This window comes from Equus przewalskii, chromosome 5 (assembly GCF_037783145.1).
Source record: "Equus przewalskii isolate Varuska chromosome 5, EquPr2, whole genome shotgun sequence".
Lineage (NCBI taxonomy): Eukaryota > Metazoa > Chordata > Mammalia > Perissodactyla > Equidae > Equus > Equus przewalskii.
The window spans coordinates 38,484,530-38,511,865 of record NC_091835.1 but is presented as its reverse complement, the minus strand read 5'-3'; the positions used below and the strand labels follow the sequence as shown (position 1 = coordinate 38,511,865).

At 33.7% G+C, this 27,336-nt stretch overlaps 1 long non-coding RNA gene across 1 annotated transcript; it reads right to left on the bottom strand.

Annotated features, from left to right (window-relative positions):
- Positions 1-1,834: 1,834 nt before the first annotated feature.
- On the bottom strand, positions 1,835-22,284 carry LOC139083339 (uncharacterized). Its single transcript, XR_011539979.1, has 6 exons — positions 22,225-22,284; positions 21,996-22,083; positions 10,356-10,441; positions 6,702-6,800; positions 4,461-4,590; positions 1,835-2,058 (listed from the first exon to the last, which is right to left on the bottom strand). It is a non-coding gene; the product is annotated as an uncharacterized lncRNA (long non-coding RNA).
- Positions 22,285-27,336: the final 5,052 nt, after the last annotated feature.

The window sequence follows — 27,336 nt, the reverse complement described above, 5'->3', positions numbered from 1 at the left end:
AGAATTTAAAATTGCCAGTGGAAAGATCTTTGAGTTGTCTTCTGGTCCTTTATGCACTATTCCCATCTGAGTTTCATGTTTTATAGCTTTTTTTGTGCTCTGGCACAACAAATTTATCCTAGGGGAGTATGTGTGTATGTGTGTGTCTGATGTTTCCTAGCTTACCTAAAACTAATGATTTCTCCGAAGAATCTTGGTTGCCATTAGAGGTTGTTAATATTTGGACATGATAACCTAGGCACTTGAAGTATTTATGCTACTGGATGCCATTGCTTCTATGACTTTCAGTGTACCAAGCTAGGAAATGCATATGACAGTTTAAAAGCTATACTTTTATACTTCAATTCAAATTAGGTTGATACGCTTTCTACTTAAATACTTTTATTTTTATAATTGGATCTTTTTCTTGCACTGAAATTCTTATTTTCTTGTGATGCTAACGTAACTGCATATTTACTTTTTTCTACATCACACATGTAATAACTTCAAAATAACATTATCAATATATAACTAAAAAGATTGCTGTGTACTACTTGTAAGTGCTTTTGTTCATAGAGTACATTGGATTTACAGTAAAAACAACAAAGCACTGTGTTTTAGTCACTTGAAGTAATTCATCTTTCTGTTCAGTAGTTAGCAATTTAAGATAGAGTTAGCTTGCTTCAGTTTCTTTTAAAACTGTTGGTACTTTTTTTGTTGATAGTTTTGTTACTGCACAAAGTGCATGATCTGCCCTTTGGACAGATGGATAGATATATCCCAAATAACAAAATTTCTTTGGGTTCCTCAACAATTTTTAAGAGTTGAAAGTTCTGCTGGCAAGAGGGAAGATGGATGACTAATATCCAAAGGAACCATCTTAAGAGGGGCACAGAATCTTGAAGCAGAATCTTGAAGCAGAATCTTGAAGGCCAGTGGGTTATAGAGGAGGAGGTTAGGAATGTTGACCCTCTGGTGTTACAGACCAGGAGTTGCCACATTGGATCTTTCGTTTTCATTGATGATGGCTATCAGCATAGACTCTCTGTTTGGGGGGACATCACATTGCTAAAGAACTCAAAAGAACAAAATTACCATCTTATCACAGCTGGGAGGTATACGCACTAGCAGGAGTCATAAAATCTATAGAACAGGTGGATCTCCTAGAGGGTGCAAACCCAGCTGGGTTAGTTAGTCAGAGGTCATTCAAAGTTACGACATGGTCTCTTTTCTACAATATAGCTTCCCTTATGTCAACCTTGTCTTGAGCTGGTTTCAGTTTGTTGTTAGTTATTTAAATGTTTCCTTAAGAATGCAAAACACATGATTCCAAAAGTGAAAATCTTCTACAAGATGCTATCAAAAACTCTGTTCATTCTCATCTTCCATGACCACTTTAGAGCCAAGAAAAGTTTTTAAGTTCTCTTGATCTTTACAACCATTTCCAAACCATTGCTTCCTAAACTTGTGAAAAAGCTGGTTCTTTGAAGTCACATTCATTCTTTTCCCCCTATTGGTGATATCTCATTGTAATGAAGCAGAGAAAAGACTCCAGGAAAATACAAAGAACTTGTGTTCAATATGAAGATATACAGTCACTCAATTGTATTTGAAGTTTTCAAGGATTTGGAGTTTTGGAGTTTTGAAGTTTTGATGGATTTAAAACTTCGATCACTACAGATTTATCAAAGCTGTCACTATTATGTATTTTCTTAATATTTTCTTTCCATCTTTACCTATCTCCATTTCATGTCCATCACTACTACTAAGTCACATATTTAGGCCTGCTTGTTTAATATGTTTAAATTTAATTGATGTTATATTTACTACAAAAAAATTTGTATGGGATTCGATATTTTTAGGTAAATAAATGTTTTTATTAAATGAAATGAAAAATCATCTTGGAAAAGTTTCAATATTTTCTGTTTTTTTCCTTATGATTTTTAAAAATTTAATCTTCATATGTTGTCTTCTTACATATACAATGGCCAGGTCATTTGCAATCACCATCAAATAACTGACCATTTTGTTTATATTTGCAATGATTATAGTCAGTGTCAGATCTTTTTTAATCAAAGCCTAGAAGAGAAAAGAATGTCCATCTTAAGTGCAAATTTATTTCATATATCAATTCTATTAAAGGAAAGTTACAATGCATTTATCAAAAATGTAAAGAAGTATATGATTCTTCTTTAGCAAATTTATTAATATGCAAGTAATAAATAATGTTTGTTCCATCCAAATGTTAAGGGAAGAAAATGGCAGAGTAAGGAAATACAAAGTTCTGTCGCTCCACCAGAGCAATCATAAAGCTGGCAGAAACTGTCTGACTCAACTTTCTCAGAACTCTGGAATCTAATAAAAAACGTGCAACACCAGGAGCCTGTTTAATGAGGGAAAAAGCTGCTAAGTTTCGGTAAGAGAGCATTTGTTTCATTCAAAAATAATGGAAGTGGGATGCTGAAAATATTTTCAGTCTTGATTACTCTCTATGGGTGCTCAGGCAAAATGGGAACCTTTTAAATTTATTTTAATAATATACTAGGATGAAATGGGTGCCTTACATATGTTATCCTTTTGATAGGAAAATTGGTGCTATATTTATTACAAGAGCAGCTCTCAAAACTTTGGATCAGAACTTTCAACTATTAAAAATTGTTGGGGAACCCAAAGAAACTTTGTCATTTGGGATATGTCTATCCATATTTGCCATGTTAAGAATTAAAACATATATTTAAAAAAATTCATTCATTTATATACAACAATAATAAATACATATACATTTTGTGTTAATATAAGAATAATTACATTTTCCAAAACCAATAAATAATGCCAATACTGCCATTGTTTTATATTTTTGCAAATCTTTAATTGTCTGGCATGATAGAAAACAACTGAATTCTTATCAATGAGGTTTAGGGCAGGTCCCCCCTGCAAGATGTGCCCCTCTGGTATGCGGATTATTTTGAGTTGAAGACAAAAAAGGCTCAGAAGACTCAGGAAGAACATTTGACCTTCCCCCAAACTGCCTAAAAGAATTTAACATAGAAGGCCTGTTCCAGGAATGAGCTAATGCCATAAGATAACCATAGTATAATGTAAAATAGGCGTGATAGAAACGCACCAACATGCCCACTTTTGGCCCTGCAAAAGTTGTTTAACAAACATTTGCATTTCCATCTCCATGTAAATTTTCTTCCTTCCCTCTGAAATACCAAACCACTTCCCCCAATATCCTCCTTTGCCTTCAGCTGAACATAATATTTAAGGTGGCAGCTTTGGCCAGATGACTGAGTTACTCAGCTTTCCTGGGTTTCTCCCATGTATACATATTATAAAGCTTTGTTTGATTTTCTCCTATTATTCCGTCTCATGTGAATTTAATTTGTAGCCCAGCAGAAGGATCTAGAGGTAGAAGAATTATCTTCCTCCCCTACATTATCTCTGCTTCAGCATTTAATCTTTTGTGGTATTATATGTTATGAAGCCTCAGGAAAACTTCACCATGTACTCATCAAAGAATGAGACTGAAAACAGTAAATAACATTTCAATATTATTATGAAAATAGTTTCCAGAATCCTCCCAAAAGTGTTTTTGTGCATTATGTAGTAAATTATTATGGTGCAGAGCTACAAAAATTGTCTATACCTAGAAAATTAGGTTACACCCTAGTATAAACCAGTAGCCTCTACATTAAACATTACTACTATTCATTTCTAAGGGTCAAATATTCGAAGAGTTCTATCTAAGTTGGAGTAATCAGGATGAGGTTTCATAAAAGACAATATAATTACTTAAAGATGTCAAAACTTTAATTAAGTAGAAGTGTCCATAAGGAATATGGTTTTTATTAAGTATAGATAATTGACTGACTAAATGTGTTTCCCTCCTTTTCTCCATCAGTATTATTGATGCAGTTGATACTGGGAGAGAGGGGCTTTAGGAAACAAATATTGGAAACTGAATTATACATTGCTCCATTCACTAATTGTAATTTGTAAACTGCTTCTGGTAAAAAAGAAAAGAAAAATGTTTTATCATTTAGCTAGAACAATAAGGTAGATGTTGGATAAAGACCCGAAAATGACCTCTTTTTGAGCTTTAGATTTCAGAGGTATAGTCTGCTTTTTCCCTCTTTCAAGGGTCTTGACTACTTTGTTGATCAGCTAAGCTATTCATACTACATCTACTTCTATGCAGGTTATCTTTGGTAAGTTAAATAACCTAAGCTTTAGTTTACTAACATAAAAATTCTAATAACAACACAAAAATCTTGATTGATGTGAAAATTGACTGAATAAACTTCTTATCATGCTGCTAATATAATTTTATGTTCCACATTTTCCATTCCATTCTCCCTTCTGTTCTCCATAGTATGGAACCATCAGTCATGGAATTTAACATCTGATTATATGCACACTAGATAGTTAATTAATATTGCTATTCTGGGACTGGTCTTTTAAAACAGCGGGATACTTACTTGTCCAAGGTAAAAACTGAGCCAGCTAGCCAAGCCCATTTCAGATGGTTGCTGTTGTAATATAAAGTGATCCAAAACTTCTCCTGATGCATAAAACATTGCATCGTTGACAGTTGTTTTTTACAAAATTCTTGATAGATTGACATTATTTTATTTGATTGACATTAAATTATTGATAATTTAATGAAAAAATTAAATCAATACTCATGGTTGATTGTCTATGTATATAGAGATTAAAACATTTTTTAACTTTATTAAACATTTTTATTTTGTCTGGAATTGTATCACTATAACAAAACATGGTCTTGGGGTTCTTTAGCCACTCACGAATAACCAATAATTTGTTTACTCATGAAACCACCATAATGGAGCCTTTATAATACTCTAGACATTGTGCTAGATACTGAGTAGTGAAAGTCAGCAAGTCGACTTGTTACCTAAGAATCTAAGAAAGGGGCAAATCAATTAAGTAAGTCATTGCTACAAAAAGGGAAGTACAAGAAGAAATGACAGTAGTTATCAGGGACTCTTATAGTACCACGTGATCAAAACAATTTTTTTTTCAGAGTATAGTGATTCTATATAAACCAAGAAAGTAAATAGGCATTTATTAGTGTAAAGTTACACAGGGTTGGGAGGAGGAGAGTAAAATTGTGAGGAGAAAATTGAATTACACTTTAAGGAATACACAAAGGGAGCATGTTGAAAGAAATGGGTGAGGGAGTGGAAGTAATGGAAAGTTATTAGTAACTAAGGAAGCTGCAGAGATAGCCAAAAGTTCGGAAATGAATAAAACTTGCACAACTGTTATGGCTTAGGGGCTTTGAACTAGGCCCTGAAAAAGAGTTTCAAGAAAGGGAATGGCATGTTCTAATGTGTATCATATAAAGTTCCCTGTGTTGAAATAGTGACCTCAGAAGAGGGAAAGCCTCTAGAGTCCAAGAAATATCTCCCGGAGAAACTCATTAAAATTTAAGAAACATATACTTGTTTTCCCATCTCTTTTTCAGCATTTAATTTAAGAAATCTTGAATGTGAAGTAGAACAGTGAAGTTTACAATCTGTCCAAGGAATCAAATTTCTAGAAAAAGAGTGGCAGTTTTGCCCATGCTCGTGCCTGTTGTCTTCACAGTGACGACATTTCCAAAGTAAAAGAAAAAAACTAGAGTAAGTCTAAGTGTCTTTTATCAGTACATTTATAAATGGAAAAACAGATGTTTAAATTGTGAAAGCTAAGTGATAACTAGTACATAAATTAAATGATAAAAATGTATTAACCCACTTCAAATTGCTGTGCTGTTAACTAATTTCAATAATGCTAAGACGTAACTCATGACACTGTAATTCTAATCAGACAACCGTTAATATGTCAGCATTATCAAGAACTTCCAAGTTTAAGTGGATTTTTAGTGAATATGTTTCTGAATATCTAACACTGCATTATATGTGTGTAACATATTTTATTTATTCATTAATTATTTTATGCGCTCTCAAATAAACACAGAGATATAGTTATTTTCTATCTCCTAGAAAACACATGATCTTGTTCCTAAATTACCTTGAGCCTTTGTTGGCAGTGGTTGAATCCCTGAATTTCCTGAAATCAATCCCTTCTCATCTATTTCCTGAGTGGAAGTGAGATTTCCTGAATATGTCTCTGTTACTAAAGACCAGGTCACAAATATCCGTTTGGTTTGTCATCCTTAACCTGAGATAAATTTGCTATGGCACAAAACATGTTTTGTTGTGTGAACACCAATAGGAACAATACATTATCAATGACCTCCAAAAGGTACAGTATAATTGAAGAGACATACACAAAGAAATCTAATAACAAAACAAATCTGACAGAAAAATGAACATAACACAGGTAAGAACACAGATTATAGAGCAATTGTTTCTGATCAGGAGAAACCTCAGGCAGATTTCTCAGAAGTAATCCTAATGCGAGTTTAAGTAAGACATAAATTTAACAGGCAGCAAAAGGAAGAAGAGCTCTTCCAGCTGGATGAGACCAGCAGCAAGAATGGGCCTAAGGATGAAGTCATGAAAGTTCAGGATAAAGGTGTGGTTAGCCATTTGACGTGACTCTTAAAATGACCTCTAGCACAGAGACAATGCCAAGAATATAACTAATTCGTGCTTAGGAAATTAAATTAAAAATAAAAAGAAATGATCTTAAAGAGATTCCTTCCTATGAACAGTGAACAAGCTGACTTGTTTTCCGTCAGAGAGACTTACACTCTGTGGCTAAGATTCCAACAGACACAAGGAGCGCCAAGCAGAGGATCCATGGAACCACTGCAGTTAATTTCCATGAAGACGATGGGGCAGAACAGCCTATTAGAAAAAGATTAGTAAATTTGTTCAGCATTAGCTTCTATATGTTTATTCACAGCTTTTGAGTGCTTATTAATTAAACTACAAAGAAATGTCTAGGCCTTACATGGCTATACGATTTTGCACATCTGCCAATTCACTAGGTAAAACTATTCTGGAGTTAATGGTCTTAATATTAGTTTAATAGTAAATGCAAGAAAGAAATATTTATTCTTTTTCAAATAGAAAAGAATAAATAATTATAAGCAATAATTTTATAATGTTTGAAAATTTGAGAAAAGATAGAGATGATAATCCAATCACTAATCATTTCACTCAGAAGCCAGACTATCAACATTTTGCTTTCTTACTTTTAATATGTCTATTTTTACTACTTAAAGCCGTTTTTGTTTTTTGTGTGTGTGAGGAAGATTGTCGCTGAGCTAACATCAGTGTCAATCCTCCTCTATTTTTTGTATGTGGGATGCTGCCACAGCATGGCTTGATGAGCAGAGTGTAGGTCTGCGCCTGGGATCCAAACCTGTGAACCCCCAGCTGAAGAAGTGGAGCACATGAACTTAACCACCATGCCACCCAGGTGGCCCCCTTAAAACTGCTTTTACTCCTTTAATAGTTCATTATATTTTTAAAAAATGTGTGTAAATTGACTATATAATATTCACTGTCATGAATATATCATAATTTATTTGACTTCTCTTTTCAGCCATTGAGGTAATTTCCATTTTTTCACATGATAAAATATTGCATTATAGTTTGTCATCAAGTCTGTTACAATCAAGTTTGAAATTTTATAGGCAAACATTGTTGACACTATGGTTTTACTTTACATTTTCTTCAGTGCTTTTCTTTACTGAACATTTTAACTATTTTTATTTCTTCTATGACTAATCTGCTGATATATTTTTGCCTGTTGGGGGTTTTAGTGCTGTAAATATTTTATTTAATGAGCCTATCATATATTTAATATATCAACTCCTTAGCTGACTGCTTGTATTTTTTCCATTTGCTTGTTTTTGTTCTTAAAATTTTACTAGGGAAATTTTAAGTATTTTTAGAACAGTAGTCTACCAGTATTTTCTATTTGATTGTGCTTACATTTACAAATTCCTTCCCCATTTCTCAGTACATTGCTTAGTCCTTTCACTTAACCTAACTTCTTCCACTTATTTTAGAAGGCATTTCACATCTCTCTGACTTAAAAATAATTCACAACAAGACAAGAAAATGAACAAGCAAACAGCCACCCTTTCTCCTTTTATTCTTCTCTAGCTATCGAACTCTCTCCCATACTTCTGTCTTGAAATTTTTGAAAGAACAGTTTCATTGACTCTGATCTTTACCTACCTTTGCTTCCTTCATCATCTCCATTTTGGACTCTGCTTCTGTCACTAGTTAAATTGCTCTCAAGAATGTCACTAATGATCTTGTTAGTGACACATCTATTATGATCTTGCTGGCTTATGGATACAATTTGACATTGTTGATCTTCCCCTACTTGAAATCTCTGCTTTTGTATTCTTATTCTTTTATTCTTCAGATTCTCAGATGAGAATCAGTGGAAAACCATGGACAGGTGATGGGTCTTCATATTGTTTGTTTGTTTTGCTCTACTCATTCAGCCTACGCAAAGATTTAAGTAAATTTTTTGGAGACCCCATTTATTAATGTGTGAGTGTTCCCTTCTTCCCCATCCTAATCCAAACCATAACATATTTTTTCCCCTTTTAAGGTGGCATTATTGTCCTATATTTTAAGAAAATGTATTTCTTTGTCAGTCTGATTTCCAGGTTCTCTGTGACATAGAATTAAAATAGGTGACATAGAAAAAATTTTGAGAAGAATGAAAAGTGTATACACACATATAAAATAAACTGTTAAAATGGGTGTGTGTGTGTGTGTGTGCATGGGAGAGTGTGATTGAGACATAAAAGTTATAGAATTTGGGTGTTAGTCATAATGTTTGGTTAGTGGGCTTTGGCATGTGAGAGGTTCAAGAGAATCCAGTTCTGTAAAAGAATTGAGTAAATGGAAGCAATAACTTTTGAGAAGGATTGATGTCACTTATGAGTAAAATTTTTGGGAAAGTTCTTGAAAAATGAAAAAATACATGTTCCTTCTATTTGTTTTTGTTTTCTCAGCTGTGTTCCTGGCATGTTTCATAATGCAGAGACAAGAATGGCAAGGAAAAGCAGAGGATGTAGTGTGGGCAGGATTTATTTGGAATCTATTTCAGAGGGCCACATAGGCCTCCATTACTCATTAGATTAAAATAATCAGATATAATGATGGTTTCATGGTTTCACTGAGACTGCCTAAAACTTAGACATATGGTATAAAGTACAGAAGAGAGGGTTGCATGAGATACAAGCAACTATTTATATTGTTATATAACCACAAAGTAAAAAAATAACAAAGAAACCAAGTATAAGTAGGAATTGAAATTTAGGGAGAACTCATAATTCAAGTTGGAATGTTTTAGATGCAGTAACAGACGTTTTTGGCATTGTGTGAGTACCTAAAAAGAAAACTCTTAAAAATTTCCTGGGGTGGACTCCGTGGCATAGTGATTAAGTTCAGGGTACTCTGCTTCAGTGGCCCAGGTTCATGGGTTTGGATCCCACGTACAGACCTACGCCACTCATCAGCCATGCTGTGGTGATGACGCACGTATAAATTGGAGGAAGATTGGCAACAGATGTTAGCTCAGGGCTAATCTTCTTCAGCAAAAAATTTTCTCAGGAAATGGCTAGTTGTAACCCAATGATATTCTAACTCCACAGATTTTCTTTTTCTTAAGAAATTAGAATTTTGGGGGGTGGTGTCTCAGAGCAGTGCCTCATGTGTTCTGAATTTCTCAAGCTGCTTCCATGTTCCACTGGCAGAGAATGGATACATCAGGATAATTCTGCTATACTTGGATTTGCAATCAGAACCATATGTCAAGGTTATTACAACCAGACTATAGAAATTTGTAGGAAGCACTCTTCCATGAAGAAGATTGGAATATTTAGACATGTGATTTCCACTTGGAATCAAATATGTAAAGGAACTTCTGATTAAACATGGCATATTGAACATATGAGTTCATCCCTGATTCATCATGAAATCCCTTTAAAATAATAGAAATAAAATAAAATGGTATAAAGAAAAAAGATGAAAGAATGGGACAGGAGATAAGAACAGAATAGTTACAATAGACGTTTTGCTTAAACTTTAACGAATACCTAGTGAATATTAGTTATTATCATGGGCAGAATAAGAAAAATGAAACCCTGGTATCTAAAGATTAGAACCAAAGTCAAGTTGAGGTTTATTATACTGAGGAAGGGTAAGGGTTAAGGTGTCTCTGCATTTTCCCATCCCTCCTCCAAGCCATAAAGAGATTATCATTCTTCTACCTCTCAGTAACTAGTAGTGGAGGAAAATAATTATTCTCTTGAAAAAAAAGTGAACAGACATTCAGGAGACACAGACACTCACACATAGGAAATTCTGGTTTTTTTTCTTTTATATTATCCTTTAACATGTTCTCATAATTTTCATAGTCATACTTACAATTTACTTATTCATTATGTTTTTGTTGCTTTCTTTCTCCTCCCTCTGGAAGAGTCTCTTCATGGGTTCAGAGATATAATTTTTCACTATTGGATCCGAAACAGGTAGGAGAATATGTAGCACAAAGTAAGCAGTCAATAAATATTTGTTGAGTGAATGCATAAATTGATGAATTTATGATAAAGCATGATATGGGGGAACATTTTTTGAGAAATTCAGCAGCATGAGAGAAAAAGACTAAAATTACTGAAACTTGGTGATTTACCCAGAAGCAATATTAATTCATATATATTTGAATCAATTTTTAAGGTCAATAGAGACACAAAGAATACCATGTATCCAGGTAGCTTCCAAAATGATAGATAATTAATAACTTAGAAAATAGAAGTCAGAGAAATAGATACTATGCAGGGAACAGGAAAGAAAATTGAAAACTATAATCAATATCATCAGAGAGAAACAGCCACACAAGCTGGAAGAATGAATTTTTGTAGAAGCCAAGTCAAGTGAGATAAAGTTTGAATATTGAGCACTGGAGATTTAGGAGTATGGGGATCATTGACAACTCTGCTGAAAATAATTTTGGTTAGAGTTCTTATATCTTCTCTAACCCTCACAATAATGCTTTTGAGTATTTATTATTACTATTTGCATAGTAAACAAAAGAAAAGAGAGACAAAATGAAAACATAGTAATCTGAAATTGAGAAAATTTCCTACAGCTAAATGGATAATGTGCTTGACTAGCTTATTCTGTAAAGAGGAAATTCAAATAGCTAAAAAGGAAAGGATTATTTTTCCTTTATATAGAAATGATAGAATTATACTTAAAGTATAAGTTTTCACCTACGAAAGATTAGAAATTTTCCTCCACTGTACCTTTGAAAGCGTAACAAATTATACACTCCCTGTGTGTTTATAAATTACTGCCAATGTTGGAAATGAAACTTAATATTTGTCAAGCCAATAAGCTATTTAAAATCGTTGAACTGGACCAGCCCGGTGGCGTAGTGGTTAAGTTCGTGCACTCTGCAGTGGCCTGGGGATTGAGGGTTCAGATCCTGGGCATAGACCTAAAAGCTGCTCATCAAGCCATGCTGTGGTGACATCCCACAGACAAAATAGAGGGGGATTGGCACAGATGTTAGTTCAGGACCAATCTTCCTCACCAAAAATAAATACATAAATAAATAAATAAATAACATCTTTGATGAGTAATTGCACTTCTAGAAGTCTAGATAGGAAAAAAACAGAAATAAGAACAAAGTATCAAGTTTGAAAATTTTGAAAATGATATGTTTATTCAAAATTCTCAAGGTTTAGAAATCTAAAAGGACACGTATTCACCAGTTTAAAATATATGATAAGTTATAATAGATAAATTTTACAGATATTATGTATTAAAATTGTGATTGAAATAATGTATAAAACATGGGGAAAGCTCGTGATAAAAAAATCTTAACTTTTATGTCTTAATTATGTGCATACTTCTTGACCCCAAATTTTTGTACAAATTAATTCCAAAAAGATAATGATATAAGTGTTATAGTTACTTACAAGGATTTCTTAAATTATGATTTACAATAATAAAATTATAATAATCATAGTATTAAGGAGAAGGAAGACAAAAACTAAAACTCTACACATCAAAAAATGTTACGTAATTGAATGTAAGCACAATGTCTTCAGAAAATATTGATAATCATATTATGAAAAATACTTATTGTTTTGAAAAATAACCGCCATACAAATAAACTATGGATGCATATAATTCTGAATTTATATATATAATAGATAACATTCTAATTTCAAAAATGCTTTCATAAATATAAATCTATTTTTTATTAAATGTCCATAAAAAAGAGCTTTAGAAAAAATATGAAATACATTTATAGTAAGAAAAATTTTATTTTTGAAATGCATATGAAGGTCATATGTTTTACATATGTAACCTTATATCTGTATGAAAATGACTGAAAAAATGCATCCAAATATGAATAAATTTCACATTTATTTAGACTTATTGATTAATCTAATTTTTAACTTTACCTTTCCTAAGCTTTTCAACTTTTTAATATCAATCATGTTACTCTTTAAAAATCAAAGAAATATACCTTTAAAACTACATTTTCTTAAGATGCCATAGATGCAGGAAACCTCAACAAAAGACTAGCAAGCCAAATTCAACAACATAGTCAAAAGATCATACATGATGACCACGTGGGGTTTATTTTGTATACTCACTATATAAAGTGAGTATACAGGGAACATAATTCAATATAATAAAGGTCATATATGACAAGGCCATAGCTAACATCATACTCAACAGTGAAAAGCTGAAAGTTTTTCCTCTAAGATCAGGAACAAGACAAAGATACTCACTCTTGCAACTTTTATTCAAAATGCTGTTGGAAGTCCTAAACAGATCAATTAAGCAAGAAAAAGAAATAAAAGACATCCAAATTGGAAAGAAAGAAGTAAAACTGTCACTGTTTGCAGATGGCATGATATTATAAGGTAGAAAATCCTAAAGACTCCACCAAAAAATTATTAGAATTAATCAATGAATTCAGTAGAGTTGTAGGATGCAAAATCAATATACAAAACTTGTTGCATTTCTATACACTAATAATGAATTTTCAGAAAGAGAAATTAAGAAAAGAACTCCATTTATATCAAAAAGAATAAAATATCTGGAAATAAATTTAACCAGGGAGGTAAAAGAACTATTCACTGAAAACTATAAAACATTGGTGAAAGAATTGAACAAGATACAAATAAAGAGAAAACTAATCTGTTCTCATGGATTGGAAGAATTAATATTGTTGAAATGTCCTTACTACCCAAAGCAATCTACAGATTCAATGCAATCCCAATCAAAATTCAAACCTCACTTTTCACAGAAATAGAACAAAAAAATTTAAAGTTTTATGGAACCCACAAAAGACCCCAAAGAACCAAAGCAATCTTGAGAGACAAAAACAAAGCTGGAGCATCACACTTCTTGATTTTAAACTATATTGCAAAGCTATAATAATCAAAACAGTGTGGTATTAGCATAAAAACAGACACATAGATCAATGGAATGGAATAGAGATATTCCATTACAATTTACTTGGAAATATTCTGAATAGAAATAAATCCACACACATATGGTCAATTAATTTAAGACTAGGCAAGAGGTCTGAACTGAAATAAGCAAGGGAGATGGAAAGAAAGAAGAAATTATTTTTGTTGAAGAGGTTGGGAAATATTTATTTTCTTCAAACAAGATCATAGATAACAAAGAAACAAAGTAGGTCTCAGACTTTGGATTGTGAGATAAGACTGCGATAGCAACTTGTTGGGTGGATGGGTGGAGTAGGCTATGCGTCACCTAAGACAGTCTCAGAAAAGATGGGCTGCAAGAGACTGCCCCACCCTGCCCTTGGGATGGTGTGCCTGGGCAGCAGGAGGGGGCTGCAGGACTGTCATGAGGCAGCTGGAAGAGGGCAAGGAATGAGGATGCTGGGCTGTACTGTTTCTATGAAGAGTGACATGGAAACCACAGATGGCCAAGAATATACAATGGGGAAAGGACTGTCTCTTCAAAAAATAGTGTTGGACAACTGGACAGCTGCATGCAAAAGAATGAAACTGGACCACTATCTTAAACTGTACACAAAAATTGACTCAAAACAGATTAAAGACTTGAAGATAAGCCCTGAAACCATAAAATCCCCAGAAGAAAACACACGTAGTAAGCTCCTTGACATCAGTTTTGGTGATAATTCTTTGGGTATAACACTAAAAGCAAAGGCAACAAAAGCGAAAATAAGTGGGACTACATCAAACTAAAAAGCTTCCACACATCTTAGGAAACCATCAACAAAATAAAAATGCAAGTTACCGAAAGAGAGAAAATATTTGCAAACCAAATATCTGATAAGGAGTTAATATCCAGAAGATGTAAAAAACTCATACAATTTAATAGCAAAAAAACAAACAATCCTATTAAAAATGGGCAGAGGATGAATATATAGTGAAGTGAAGATATACAGATGGCCAACAGCTACATGAAAAGGTGCTCAACATCACTAGTCATCAGGAAAATGTAAATCCAGACCACAATGAGATGTCACCTCGTACCAGTTAAAATGGCTATTATCAAAAAGACAAGAAATAATAAGTGTTGGTGAGGATGTGGAGAAAAGGAAACCCTTGTGCACTGCTGGTGGGAATGTAAGTTGGTGAAGCCACTAGGGAAAACAGTACGGAGATTTTTCAAGAAATTAAAAAAAGAACTACCACATTATCCAATAATTCCACTTCTGAGTATTTATCTGCAGAAAATGAAAACACTAGCTTGAAAAGATATATTCACCCCCATATTCATTGCAGCATTATTTGAAATAGCCAAGATATGGAAACAAACTAAATGTCCACTGATGGGTGAATGAACAAAGAAAATGTAGTGTGTATATATATATATATATATGGAATATTACTTATGAAGGAAATCTTGCCAATTGTGACAATATGGGTAGAACTTGAGGGCATTATGCTAAGTGAAATAAGTCGTCAGACAGAGAAAGACAAATACTGTATGATCTCACTTATATGTGGAATCTAAAAAAACCCGAAAAACAGAAAACAAGCTCATTGATACAGAGAACAGATTGGTGGTTGCCAGAGGCAGGGGTAGGGAGTGGGTGAAATGCATGCAGGGAGTCAAAAGTTACAAATTTCCAGTTGTAAAGTAAGTCAGAAGGAAAGGAAAAAGAGATTGGTGTATGGGAAGTTTAAACTTTGAGAGGTCTGTCTTCCTGACCAGAAAACTATAGGAAGAAGGACTTCCGGAACTGGAGAGGATAGAGAAAATCTCAGAGAGGAGAAAGTTGGAGAATTAATTTTGTATATAAGCTGATACAAACTCAGGGTTCACCTACTAGCTGCACAAGTGTGGAACAAACTCATGACAGCATAGCAAAGGCTTTGAGAACTGAACGTGATCTCTACCACTGTCTAAAGTCTCACAATAACAACGAAGTGGTTATTGAGCAAGGCAGACTCCAAGCAACATAATGAAGGTTTTGAAACTGAACTGACATGGTAGCACCAACCAAGAAGACAAAGGGCACAAGGAAATTTGGGGGCATGAGGGATATGTGCATCATTTTAATGGTGATTTCATGGATACATACATACGTCAGAACACATCAAATTGTACCCTTTAAAGATGTTCTCTTCAGTATACATATCAATTATACATAAATAAAGCTGAAAAATTCAAATGTTTTTTAATTTGCTAGCAACAAAAATTTAGCAAATGAAAGTGGATAAAGAAGACCATTTTCTATAACATCAAAAACTATCAAATGCCTAAGAAAAAATTTAACAGAAAGTTTTGCAAGACATTTCTGCTGAAATTGACAAAGCTTTTCTATAAGAAAATACAGGCAATATAAATAAAAAGACAGATAATCCCTGTGCATGAATTGGAAGAATCAGCATTGTTAAGGTGTCAGTTCTCTTTTAATTGACAGATTCTATGCAATGTCAATCAAAACCTCATCCGTGTGTGTATGTGAAGTGATAAGATTATACAAACACATACACACACACACCCCACTTAGAATATCCAAGGCAACTAGGCAATTATTAAGGACAAGAATAAAGTCAGATATCAAGATTTAGTATAAAGCTACACTATTTAAGACAGAATAGTGTTGTGCAAAGATAGATCACTGAACCAGAACAGAAAGACCAGAATTAGACTGCCATATACATTGCCTGGTTTATGACAAAGGCATCATTGTAATTTAGTAGGCAAAATGACTTTTCAATAAATAGCTCTTGACAGAAATAAAGTAATTTTGATCTCTGCTGTAGATAAAACAAAATTAACTTGAAAATAATCTCTTCCAGAAGAAAAAATATAGTATCTTCCTGATCTTATAGACAGAAAAATATTTCTTAATCGAGACAAAAAAATGAGTAATACATAATGAAAAGATTAATTAATAAGAATTAATTAAAATTGTTTTCTACTTATAGAAAGGTTCCATTCTGTTCATGACACATTAAAAATCAGTTATTGAATAAAAGAAGATATTTGCAATCTATATATTTAACAAACTGTATCCAGAATATATATATTTAAAAAAAAAATGAATAATGACCAAAAACTTAATAGACATTACATAGAAGAGGATATCCAAACAAACAAAAAGTTACCAGCACCATTAATCATAAGAGAAATGCAATTTATGCTACAATTGTGTATAAATACATAATACAGTCCAGCATATGTAAAATCAGAAAGATTGACAACATGAAGTGTTGGCAAGGATGTAAAGCAAAAGAAAGTTGCATAAAACTATTGATAAAATTATTGATTTTTCCTAGCACCTTGGAAAACTGTTTGGTATTGTCTAGTAGAACAAAATATATGCCCACAACATGACTTAGAAATTTAATTCCTGAATATATGCAAGGGAAATGAGAACACATGTTCACAAGAAGTGATGTACAAGAAATACAAAATTGTTTAGAGAAGTTTTATTCACAGCATTAAAAAAATAAGAAGTAACTAAAATGACCATTACTAGTAAAAGAATAGAATTGACAAGGAAATAGTTGTATAATCATGTAATGAGTTATACCTAGTAATAAGAAAAATCTCACGGACATGATGCTGAGTGGAAGAATCCAGACACAAAGAGTATGTACTCTATGATTCCATCTTTATGTCCAAGAACAGGCAAAAATATTTTACAGAGTTTGATATTAGAATAGTGATTATCTTAGGGGTGAAGAATAATTATTGAGAGCTAAGGGGCATGAAGAAGGCTTTGTTAGTGCTAGAAATGGTCTACGTCTCAAATCAGGGAGTAATTGCATGGCAATTTACACAGACAAAAATTTCAAGTGTGCACTTATGACTTGTGCATTTTAGATTTGTCATCTTTCATATTAAAAAAAGAGGAAAGCTGTAAGAGAAAAAGAGTTTCTAGTCTGGACATACTTGAATTGACTTCTCAGCTATCATAATTAGAGTAAAAAACTGTTTCATAAATAAAAAAATAGCAAACATCATGTTATTTAGGACCATGCAGATGTTGCAAGATTATATGTTGGAAGTACAAACTTACACTTACTGTTTGTGTTGTATGTGTTTTCCACAGTACTTCCATACCCCTCTCTACCTCCAACATGCAGACATTGACTCAGCTGGATTCTTCAGTGTTAATTTTCTAATTTCATAGCAAAAAACAGAAAATGGGGAAAGAGGGAAATGATGGAAAGAGGGAATGAGGAATATAAGTCAGGTTGAGGAGTGGGAATATTAAGAAAAAGAAGTCAGAAAGGCCTCAGTTAAATATGACTAATGGGAAGGGAGAGGCCAAGCTGCGAGAAAACCTTTGCCTTGAGTCACCACTTTTCTGTGCTTAGCCAGTATCTGTTATCACAAATGCCTGGAAGTGATACAGTTGCTGAAGGAGCATCTGGAGCCTTTACAAGAGTACTACTCAGTCTCTAATTGGGTGAGCAAAAGGTTTTCCTTTCTTGGGGGCAGGGAGGCAGCTTCTGTTGGAGATTTCCTCCTGAGTGTAGACACTATCATCCTATTTTAAACTTTTTGGATCCCCATTCTCCTTGCAACTGTAATATATGCTCATAAGATCTAGAAAGGAATGGATCCCTGGACACCTGGTAGGGTAATGATGTTACATGAGTCTATCTATACTTTGGTGTGGCGAAATAAAAGAACTTCTCTGGTTCGATTACAGAAAAAATCTCTGTAGCAAAAGAAGTTGCCTCAAGAAAAGAGAGTGGGGAGATGGGAAAGGTTGGACAGAAAATTGGTGATTTTCATTATAAGTTCTTTGGTACCAAGAGGTTTATTTTACATTTAAGGTATATTACTTTGAAAATAAATAGAAAGTAGAGACAAAACTTTACATACATGTAGGAAGCATAAGGGACAAATTCTCTTAGAGTTCAAGCATTTTTAAGTATTATTTTCTAATCCGCGTCTTTCAACATATAGCTTAAGTGCATCTTTCCTAAATCGACCTTCATTTAGGAGTGAGAACTGTTCTGCCCTGCAGTCCTAGTGGACTTATATCTTGAAAAATAAATGAAAATAAGTTTACCCATCCTTGACTCTATGAATGCTGTAATCCAATTTTTATTCTCAGTTTTAATCGTTTTAGGTGAAATATAATACTAGAAATAAAATGGGGATGTCAATCCAAGTTTCTTAAGTTACATATGTAACAGTCAAAAGAGAATTACACAATAGTCAACTCATGACTTTTAGGAAATGGATTTTCAGGACTGACTAGAAAAAAAAGATCTTCAAATGCACAAGTAAATAACTCTTTTGCTGATGGATAAGATTAAGACAAGAAGCATCAGGGAAAAAAAGAAAAAATATATAAATTCATTAAATTTATGTGACTAGAGAATGGATTACATTCCCCTGAGAAAATTTAGAAGCAATTAGTGTGTGAATCACATATTTCCAAGTATTGGTCAAAGGTTTGCAACTGTTAGAATTTAGGACTACTGAGAGTGACCATCAAATTTGTTCTCCTCTGTGATTGGATAGTTAAAGTAAACTGTCTTTCTCTGTTACTTCACTTCTGATGCCAAATTTTCCCACTCCAAAGAATTCTCCAGTTTTTGATGGACATTGATTGGGTGTCCTATAATTTATTTCAGTTTTGACACTAACTGCCCAGAGTTAGCGTGGACCCCACAGGTTAAGGGCTTAGGACCACAAGACTGCTCCCCCCCACCTCAGATGCCAATTACAATCCTCAATTTACTTATAACTTCTGTTTGATTTGGCTACAGATTGCAGGTTCCACAACCTCCTTCTCAGGTTCAATAATTTGCTAGAATGGCTCACAGAACCCAGGGAAACAGGTTACTTATTATTACCAGTATATTATGAAGGATACATGTCAAGAAGAGCTGAAGGGAAGAGATACACAGGGCAAGGTATGTGGCAAGGGGCACATAGCTTCCATGCTCATTGTGGGTGTGTGCACCACCCTCTCAGCACATCGATATTGTGCACCAACCTGGGAGCTCTCTGAATCCCTTTGTTTAGGGTTTTTATGAAGCTTCCATTATGGTAGGCATGATTGATTAAATTGTTAGCCATTGGCAATTGAATTCAATCTCCAGCCCTTTTACCCTCCCTATTGGTCTGGGGGTGGGGTTGAAAGTTCCAACCCTCTAATTACATGGTTGATTCCTCTGGCAATCAGCTCTTCTTCTCCAAAAGTCACCTAATTAGCATTAATTCAGATAAGGTTGAAAAGGGCTTATTATGAATAACAAAGATACTCTTTTCACTCCTATTTATGTAATTTCCTATCACTCAGAAAATTACACGGGTCTTAAGTACTCCATATCAAGAACTATGGAGGAAGACCAAATATATATTTCTTATTATGTCACAATATCACAGATAATACATATGAGCAAACTGTTGTATGCATTTTCAGAGCTAAATAGAATGTCCATATCTTCATTCAGAAAGAGCTAGACAAAAACCATTAACATTATTTTTCATTTCAGAAAAGTGAGGACGATACTTCTTAATTTAGTAGGTCATAGGAAGTACTGAAACAAAGTTGATGCATGTTATTTGTTGTCACTCTTTATTTTAATGTGTTGATGTAATTGGCAAGAAAAGAGGCATGGTGAAAAAATAAATGTTATGTACACTCTATCTGGCATCTTGATTTTTATCCCTATTATGTCAGTCTTTGAAGCATTGTATGCCACTTTTTAATGAGTATTTCAGGGTACAGGAAATTAATCTCTTCCTCAAACGTAATTAGCCATGTAATATCCGAATAAGGAATCAGATCAAAGTATTTGTTACATACTTAGTTTGTTTCCTACATCAAGCTGCCTGCCAAAGGAAAATGTGTAAAATCAGGATTAAGCACACACTAAATTGTCCTTGCTTTCCATCTGAAGCGTAATGGAATTCTAAGGAGCACAGAGAACCCAGCTCTCTTAAACTATTTTCATTGTTAGCAAAGAACTAACAGTTGCCTGTGTTCTCAATCCACTTTCTGTACAAACACAGCAGCTAGATCCTGAGTGAAATATAAACCATAATTAATAGTATTGGAATTTTCAAGATTTTTTGCTAATATTTACTCAGACAAAAACCACTTGCTATTTGTTCATTCTATCAATAAATATTAATTTAGAATCTACTACTCACACCACAGTATGATATGCTCAGGGGATATTACTGTGAACAAGTCAGACACAGTCCTTTACACCATGTTATAAAGGATAAGGTAAAGGGTAAGACAATAAAATTACCAATAATTTATTAACTATAATAAGTTATTCCTGTGGAAAGCATTAAAAGAATTATAGTATGCTAAAAAGAACATGTCACAGACAATGGGATGGTAGTGCTTAGGAGAAAGTCTTTTTCTGAAGCGACCTATAAACTGAGCTTTTAGCAGCAAATAGGAGTTAACTAGAGGGGGAAGTAAATGGGAAAAGCTTAGTAGGCAAAGGAAATAGCATTTGCACATTTCCTGAGCCAGTAAAGATCCTTGTGTATTGGTAGAACTGGTTTTTGTGTGTGTGTGTGTGTGTGTGTGAGGAAGATTGTCCCTTAGCTAACATCCATGCCAATCTTCCTCTGTTTTGTATGTTGGACGCTGCCACAGTATGGCTTGATGAGCAGTGTGTAGGTCGGTGCCTGGGATACTAACCTACGAACCCCAGGCAAACAAAGTGGAGCACGCAAACTTAATTACTACACCACTGGGTCAGCCCCTGGAATTGTTTTTAAGTCTTAAATTAATTAAGAAAATAAATTTGTGCACCCATAATTAGGCAGGTCAGTGGTGGAATTCAGAGAGTGTTTTTATTTTCCCCCCAAAGGTTGATAGATTTTTAAAAAATAGCTTCAAGTCTGGTAATACACTATGATAGTGATGATATCTTATTCACTTTTGTCTCCTTAGTGCTCAAGAGTCATAGCATGTGATAAGGACTCAAGTTGTTTGACAAATGAATGGTGCTGAAATTGCTGAAGTGAGTTATGAAAGAAGTACTACATGATCATGAGAAGAGTGAGGGACAATTTCAAGAAAAATTCAGGAAAGAAAGGATTCATATAGTAATTGGATTTTGAGCTGGATCCCATAGAATATGAAAGACTTAAGTAGTTAACAGCAGGAGCAAAGGAAAACAATTAGGAAATCAAGGGCTGTGAGCAACTACAGGCAGATAATCAGAGTTCATCGTAATATTTGGGGTATATAAGCCTTTTACGCATTTACATTGGTCTCATTACAGTTTTCTATATTAGAGTTTTGTTTATCATAATTTAACCAAGTGAATTTGGTTTCTCACTTAGAATTCAGAAGTACCATAAATACCACTCACTCTTAAGCCCCTTGGAAAAGCTGCACAAAATGATTTATAAGTTACAGAATGAAGAATAGGAAATTAAAATGAATGTGAAAAGTGTTTATACATGTCAATCTGTTAATTATAATATTAATTGTGCTATCCGATACATAAGCATTACCCTTAAGTTATCCCAGACACATACTGATACCCAGGAGTTAGTTTATATTATTTTTCAGAATCCACCACATACCTGCCATGACAAATGATGTTCCAAGATGCATACAGGGTACAGTATGAGTGCATGAGAGAGAATAGTGGTGCTGGATCATGAATTTGAGCTGAAGTCAAGGAATTCAAAAGGTGTGGGTGGAAAAATTTAAGAAAAGATAAGAAAGAAAAACAAAATTTATAAATGATGTTTATTAAATATCTATTTGTGAGCCATGTATAATAGTATGTTCAAGAAGTAGAAAACATACCTGCTTCTAAAATGTTCAAGATCACACCATACAGGAATTTCCTTTTATTCTTAACAACTACAAAGATGAGAAAGAATTGTTTCAGTTTGCTATGTTTTTTTTTAATCCATGAAAACTAACGTCATCTTGGAAAACTACATTCAAATATTCGAACAAAAGATAGGCAAACAAAAATTAATTTCGTTCTAAAATTACATTTTCTTCTTTCGATAATAGTTAACATTATTGAGTATGCCAATACAATTATGTGCACTTTGCTTAAACTAATTCATTTATTCTTCAAACAATTCTATAAGGAAGATACTATTAATGTCCTCATTTCTCTAATTGGGAAATTGAGATGAGAATCCAGAAAAGATAATTAACTTGTCCAGAGTTTACAGATTATAGATCCAAGATATCTTATTCCGGAGAATACCCTCTAAGTGACATATTATACTGTCTTTTATCTAGACTCCTTTCCCTGTGCACACACATCCTGTAGATTTATATTTCTTTCCACTGCACGTAGTAGCTGATGTCTTCATCTTCAAAGTAAATTTCTAGAGATGAGATTGCTGACTCAAGGAGTATATGCATATGTAGTTATGCGTGTGTTGGATGTCTGTGTTGATACCTATATCTACATCTATATCTATGCCTATACCTATACTTCTATCTCTACATCTGTACTATACAGAGAGAGAGAGAGAGAGAGAAGAGAGGAAGAAAGGAAGCGAGAAAGAGAAATTCCCGAATTCCCTCCATGGGAATGTAGTGTTTAGCATTCTCACCAGCAATATAAGAAACTGTTTCTTTTCCCTCAGCTTCATCAAGCTTTTGAATTTTTGCCTATTTGATAGATGAGGAATGGAATCTCATTGTAAATTTAGTTTGCAGTTCTTTCATGATGATTGCAGTTGATTTTCTTGATTTAAGGGCCATTTTTAAGTCTATTTGTGTGAATTAACTGTTCACAGGTTTTTACTCATTTTTTTCTAGAGGACTTTAGTCTTTTTTTCTCAATTTTTAAACACTCTTTGTTTATTAAGGATTTTTGTCCTTTATCTGTAATTTATATTGTAAATATTTTTCCAAGTTTTTCATGTGTCTTTTGACTTTGCTTTTGGTGGGTTTTGCTATGCAAATTAAAATAAATTTAGATAGCCATATTTTCCAAGCTTTACATTTATTCCACATAAATTTTTAGGATAAAAAGAAAGCCTTTTGCCCAAATCATAGAGAAATACATCCAGTTTTCTTCTAGTATTTCTATAGATTCATTTTATATATTTAGATGATCTATGATCCCCCTTGAGATTTATTCCTATACATAGTTTGAGTTATATATTTAATTTTAACCTTTTACAAATGACTACCCGGTCAAAATAACAACATCTATTTAAAAGCCCATGATTTGAGAACACCACTTTTATCATAATCTTAATTTCTACATATAGTTGAGACAATTTCTGGCCTTTTTCTTCCTTTCCTTTGGCCCATCAATTTGTGTGTCATTATGAACGGTACTGTTTTAACGGGAGGCATGTTTTATTAATTAGTAGGTCTAGTACTTCGTTGTAGGTCTACTTTTGCAGTCTACACATTCTATGTGTTTATTTTTCCATATGAACTTCAGTGTCAACTTGCCCAGATCCATCAGCCATTGGATTTTTATTGGGATCACTTTAAATTCATAAATTAATAAAAGGTCCTGACCAAATCTATTTTTTGTCTTTCAGGAAGGATTTACATTTCTTTCACATATATTTTGAATAGTCCTTGTTAAGTTTATTCCCAAACATTTCATCTTATTTTTTTATTGTTGTAAATAGGGTCATCCATTTTGTCTAACTGGTTTTATTTGTGTAAATAAATAGTATTTACTTTTGCATGTTAATTTTAAAAGCTGCTAAGTTACTGAATTTCTTATTATTAGTTAGGTTTTTCATGGATTCTCTCATATTATTTAGGTATATTATCATGCCATATGCAAATACAAAATTAGTATTTTTCCATTTTTTCTTACTATTCATGTTTTTTCTACTCAACTTACATTGGCTAACACCACCAAAACAATGTTAATAAGGACACCTATACCATTTTTCTGACACTAATGGAATATCTCAAGGATATTTCTGAAAAATAAAGTTCTGCCTTTAGAATACTCACACACACCCACATACATATACATATATACATGCACACACGTAAGTATATGTATGTACTTTATCCATTTAAGGAAGTATCCATGCATTTTTACATTTTTCAAGAGTTTTATATATTCAATTTTTGTGGATGTTTCAAGTGTATTTGAAAATGTTATATTTTCTATTATCAGTGTATAGTGGTCAACATATATCCAAAATATCTACCATACTGAGCATATTATTTATATCATTTATAACATAACTTATTTTTGTCCAAACTTTTCACCTTGTATTGAGAGTGGACTGTTAAAATCATCTTTTTTTAATGTGTTAGTACCTATTTCTTGTTGCATTTCCTGTAATTTTTTTTATTATACAAATAATCACTTACTTACTGGATAGATTCATAACTATTTAATCTTCATAGTGGCATGTTTAACATTATAAAGTGTCTTTCTTTGTCTGTTTAATTCTCTTTAGGTATACTTCCTCTTTGTCTAGTACTAAGGTTGCAATCTCTGCTTTCGTATTGTTTTCATTTGCCTTGTAAACCTTTGTTCATCACTTTGCTTTTAGTATTCTATTGCTTTCCTGAGTTTGATCAACTCCTGCTTAATTTCATCTTTTATTTTTTGCATTTCTATTCTTTTTATGACTCTGTGAGGATATCTAATTTAATTTGCAGTGCTATATTATAGCTTTCTTTAGCTTTTTGGTTGTTTTCTTTTTTAGGTGGATGACTTCTTGTATGTAGAAAATGTGTTATTCACCTCTTGAATTGTTATAGCAGTTTCATATAGATGTAGTCTTTCTTTTCTAATCCTGTTTATTTAATGGTCAACGTTTCTGGTTAGAGAGCTCCCTCTTCTGTCAGTTCTGCCTTATTTTATGCAGTTTCCTGAATGGATGGTGTTGATATGAAGGTGAGGAGGACAAAGGCATGTCTTTTCCTCTTTCATTTTTTCAGGAGCCTTAAGTCTTCCAAATTATTTCTTTGCTTTCACACTTACATGTCTATAACGCATAACCTCTTCTTTATTATCTGCTTCTCCCACAGAAAAACTGCTTTTCCATATTTCCCACTTCTTGTCTTTGGGTTCAAACCATTTCCCAGTGTTATGAACTACCAAGTCCCAAAATATGTTAAGTATTTTGGTATTTTTTGTTTCAGTTTTATGTTCCTGGGTTGATTATGTCTGTGCTTCATCTGTGTTGTTTTTTTCTTCTCTTTTTCGTAGAGTATTTCAAGGACTAAGCCCCCTATCCTGTTCTGTTAGAATTTATTATCTCTACTTACAGATAATTTGAAGGTTGTGATACTCTCTGTCTCTTGGAGATGCTGAAAGGGCATGGGTCTTATGTGGTTTATTTGCTTTCCTTACTGATTTTATGGATTTGGGGGACAGAAGAGGGATATTTGGAATCAGGTGACTATCTTTTCAATATAAAACTGAGAGTTTAGTTAGTATATTTTTTATTCTTTCTTCTAGATCCCTACTCTAAAATCTATTTTATACTCAACCAGTAAAAGCTTGTGGGGAAGACTCATAAGTTCTCAGTAAATATGCATTCTAAAATGTTAACCTGAGGTAGCCGTGTTCTCCATGTACACATTTGCTTTCTTCTATCCCCTCTGTGTTATTTATTTACTGTTCTCACAAACAACAGTAGCCCGGAATGGCTGAAAAAATGCAAGTCTAACAATTTTAATACTGGACTAAGTGAAAACATACAGAGGAAGAGTATCACATTGGATTTTACAATATAGGTTTTATAGTAGCTAGAAGCTTCTCAAGGAATATGGCCCAGAAAACCTCAGCAGCTAATTAGAAAATATTGGAAGTCCCAGTTAGTACTATATGGGGATTTTTTTTTTTTGGTGCTGGGGGAGATGAGCCCTGAGCTAACTATTACCAGTCATTCTCTTTTTTTCTGAGGATGCCTGGCCCTGAGCTAACATCCGTGCCCATCTTCCTCTACTTTATATGTGAGATGCGTGCCACAGCATGGTGTGCCAAGCAGTGCCATGTCCACACCCGGGATCCGAACCAGCAAACCCCGGGCCACCAAGAAGTGGAATGTGTGAACTTAACCGCTGCACCACCAGGCCTGCCCCTATATGGGGATATTTTACGGCATTATTTACAATGGCAATTACTCTCTCAGTCATGAGATGAACTCAGCCACAATTTCTTCCACTTCCACTTGGTAATATATTAGTACATTTAAAGTCCAGTTAAATTGCACTTGATTGCGATCCAAATCTAATTTAGATATAAATTAGAAATAGAGGGAATAAATATCTCTATTTTATATCACTTAAAGGTGGAAACATGTATATATACACACATATAAATTATAAATATATATTATGCTTATTTATGGTTATATTTCTAGGAACAAAAATTAGCAGAGTGACATCAGCAAGATGGCAGGATAGGAAGCCTTTGACTCTACTTCTGACCACAAACACACAAATTCAACAATAATTCATGGACAAATTTCCTGTGTGAGAAATTCGGAAACTAGCTTAGAGGTTCCTGAAGCCTAGTTGAGTGCAAAACTATCCACTTTGAAGCCAGTAGGGAAATTTGAGACATCCTGTTGCCGTAATCTCTACCTCAAGAACAGTGACATACAATTGAAAGGAAACTCTAAGCTCCTAGCTTCTTTAGGAGGGAAGACATGGACTGAGTTTCCATTGCCCTAGATTTTTCAGGGACTTCCAAGAGGATTGGCTTCTGTCTAGGCTGTTTCAGAGCACTGATGATACCCTGTATAATCTAGCTGCATGGGACCAGTAAGAACAGAGACAGTGGTGTGGGCTGGCAGTCACCAGGCCCCATAGTCTTTCCCCTCAGATCAGCACAAAGCAAGACAACAAAAAAATCCAACTACCAGCTTCTCCCTGTGGGGGGAACAATGGTAAACTACATGTCCAATGCCCTAACTTTTCTGGGAGCTACTCTGAGGACAGACTTCT